We start from the raw sequence: 3,925 nt of genomic DNA, 5'->3' as shown, positions 1-3,925 counted from the left end.
CACAATAGCCACAATGCACGCTCCCGACACCACTGTGCTCGTACACGCGTACCGGAGACGAGGACGCGCTTTTTGGACAGCTCGCGCCACTGTAAAACGAACAGATTTTATTTTATGTTACTTCTGCATGGTTTGATTCGTTCTACAAAACGTTCCAAAAATACATCAATGATCCCTGATAAAACCACACATGCATCAGTGCAAATACATTATACAAAACACTTAACTTCTCACATTTATAAATAAAACAGTGAGTTTTTATTTCCACCAATGGATCCCTGTTTTATTTATTGTTATAACAGGTAACAAATAACTGTAATATATAAATTTAAGGTTTTAGCTGACATTATTCATACTTACATGTATGTATGTACAATACTTACAAATCACAGAGCCTTATGCTTCACAGACTCCCCAATGATTTGTTTTGTGAATTGTGGCTCTATAGAATTTATAGTATCTATAACATACAATTGGAACAGGACTGCATGTTTTTAATTCACACCTCCAGGGATGAAGTTTCAAATCCTGCCTCGTGTATGTGGACCATGATCTCCCTGTGACTCGTGGGCTTCCTCTGGGTATTCCAGTTTACTCCACCAGCCCAAGGATATGTGTTGTAGACTGATCGGCATATCTAAAAGATTTGTAGTGTGTGAACGGGTGTGCTAGTGTTTGTCCGATTGTGCCTTGCTATAGCTTGGCATCCTGTTCCAGGTTCCCCCTGACCCTGCAGGATAAGTGGAGTACAGAATGGACGAATGGACGAATGGATGGATGGATGGAACAGGACTGAATAAAATGCAAATACACTGGTATTTGCACAACTTTGTGTAACAGACTACAGAAAGATATTAGATGCAGAAATCCAGAATACCCACTTTATCCAGGTCAGGGTGGATGCTGGATCCAGAACCTAGTTGAGAAAGACTGGGCCTGAGTTGGGAACACACCCTGAATGGGGCAACAGTGCAAAATTAAACCCACACATTCACAGCTTGGAGCAATCTTTAGCATTGCCAATCCAACCAAGCTTAATGCTTTGTGTGAGGTGTTAGGAAGTCAGAGAATCAAGCTGAATGCCACATGGACACAAGGAGAACATGTGTGAAACAAACTCAGAGTACTCAAAGGAGCAGCAGTGCTACTCACTACACCATCAGCACCACCAGTGCAACCAATAGTCTGTAGCCTCCATACAAATAACTGAAGTGTAGCAGTAAAAAAAAAAATTGGCTCATTGCTATTTGCAGGAGTGCAGTGATGGTCATACAGTGATGGTTTTGGGGGTCTGCTTCAAGGAAGTAGCTGCTGGGAAACATAGTGGTAGTAGCATTGATGATCTGGTACCTTCTGTCAGGTGGCTGAAAGGTGAAGGTTACAAGAGAGACTTCTTCATCCACATGCCTAGAAGACACAGCTAACGTGTTTATGAGGAACCTCATAATTATTTAAGCTGGTCACACAGTCTGCTCTGGAAATTGTAAATGAAACTTTGCTCATTTCCTGAGCTTTATGATAAAAGATGTTATGAAGATATTGGACCTAATTGACCGGAATAATGCGCCATATAAAGCTGGAATTTTATCCTAGCATTTCTAATTCAGTCATTTGTTTCCTGATACGTATTTCTCCATGTCATTGCTTTGTGTTTATTTAATCTACTGAGCTTAATTTTTGCTTTCATCCCAGCGTTCAACATACTGTTTTAATGTCAGAGGGAACAAAATATAAATAAAATAAAACTACATTTTTTTCCCCACAGATATTGATGTCTAGGTCCTGGCCTTTATCGAGTAAGTTCTTTAGATGTTGAAGCACAAACAGTGGTTGGTTATTAAACAGTGGTTGGTTAGTGCTACATTTCATTGAAATAAACGTATGCAACGTTCAATTTCAAGTGCATTAATCAATAATCACAAAAGGCACCGACATTACGTTTTATTGTTTATTACATAATCCACATATACAACATGTACAACAATCATGTATGCATCAGGACACAAAACCACAGATAGGTTCAGCCTACATTTATTACAGTAACAGTAAACTCTGGAAAATAAACAGTTAAAAAAAAAAAACAGACAAAGAAAATGCATATGAAGAAGAAAGCAGCAGAACTGATGGGAAAGTGGCAGAATATTTCAACTGCACCTTGACCTTTGGATTACATTTTGATTAAGATTTACATTTAGATTACATTTACATTTAGACTACAAACAGTAGTCAATTCTTTTGGTATTTTTTCCAAATGCAAATCTTATATTTGTTATTTTTTTTACAATCATATTCTCCTCATAGATATATGAAATGCATAAAATGCAAAAATTTCCAAAAGCAAGAAAGGTTTCTAAGTTTCAGGGGCTAAAAGATTTTTCTAGCATGTAAATATCTATTAATTAACAAGTCAATACATGATGCTTAAATAAAATAAAACCTCCTTAAATAAAACCCATCATTTCTATGATATTATTCGGCATTACTTCTAAAGGAAGTACACACACACACACACACATATATATATATATATATATATATATATATATATATATATATATATATATATATCACACACACACACACACACACATACATACATTTTATATATATATATATGCTCTTTTTAACATTTAAGTGTTTTATTTTTTTTTTACTAATTGTTCTATGCTAATGCACTCACCAATTTGGTTCGAAGAATTCTGCATAAAATCTGCAATCCCCAAACCGAACCATTATAAACTAATGTGTGAGAAAATACATTCAATTTTCATTGGTGTTTTTGCACTTGTGGTGTTTTGATCAGAGAGAGAGAGAGAGAAAAAAGTATCTTTGTGCATGGGTTTATATACAGCATGTTCCAGCTTGTAGTATAGTGTATAGTGAATCCATAAAGTGCTGGTTTTCCTATGAATGGAAGAAACACACAGTAACACGGACACGGATGCACAAATACAGACTTACTGACTACACAATCCCAAAAGCCACAGTATATTCAAGCAGAACAGAATATTTTGAGGATACTTTAACAAGCAGCCACACAAGCCGGGAAGATCGACACATTCAACAGGAACTATAATTAATACTCTGAAAATAAGCATCTATTATATAGTGCTGAGCTTCACAGATATCATGGTCCAACATGGTGCAACATGGTAATACATCATCACAGTAGCAAACAGAAGCAAACTGATGGAGGAATCGCAACTGAATACAGTATTAATGTCACTTTGCAATACTTTTGCAGATGAAGTAGTCTAATAGATGGTTTTGATGTTTTGTCTCATAGAAATAAGCATAATAGTAGAAGGAGAAGAATCAGAAAGACTTTTAGAGCTACCTTTTAGGTCAGGAGAGGACTAATCAGTAGCTTGTGTGTCTGGGGCAAGCAGGTTATTGGTTTTTATTCATACTATTTGTAGGTAAATAAGAAATTTACTAAGATTTGCATTTAGCTATGATTAATGTATAAGGGGGTATTTTGGCTGACTTGCTCCTATGGATAAGACACCGCTGAATCGTTAGAAAGGGGTTTGCAGTCTCTTTTTTCCCCTTTTCACTCAACTCTAATGAATTTTACAAAGCACTGATTTAAAGGTAAAACCGGCAGAGTGACACACTACTAACAGGCACGATTCCCTACACACCTGCTGCACTGTACACATCAGCCACAGATGCATTCTGGTTATCAACAGAATTATCATCATTATTAGTTGAAAATACGAACTTGTACAGAATAGAGATAAACTTTACCAGTCGGCAACATGCAGGCATTTAGAAACGGATTTAGTGACAAATCCAAGCAAACATACAAATGCTGCAGTTCAAAACTGTTGCACAGCGTTGCAAAAAATAGATATATGCATGAATGCAGAGTAATATGTGAATAGTCTCTGTTTCTAGTTTGGCATACTTTGGGGTGAACTTA

The sequence above is a fragment of the Tachysurus vachellii genome, chromosome 25 (genome assembly GCF_030014155.1).
Source record: "Tachysurus vachellii isolate PV-2020 chromosome 25, HZAU_Pvac_v1, whole genome shotgun sequence".
NCBI lineage: Eukaryota > Metazoa > Chordata > Actinopteri > Siluriformes > Bagridae > Tachysurus > Tachysurus vachellii.
The sequence above is the reverse complement of the archived record's forward strand: the minus strand, read 5'-3'. Positions refer to the sequence as shown.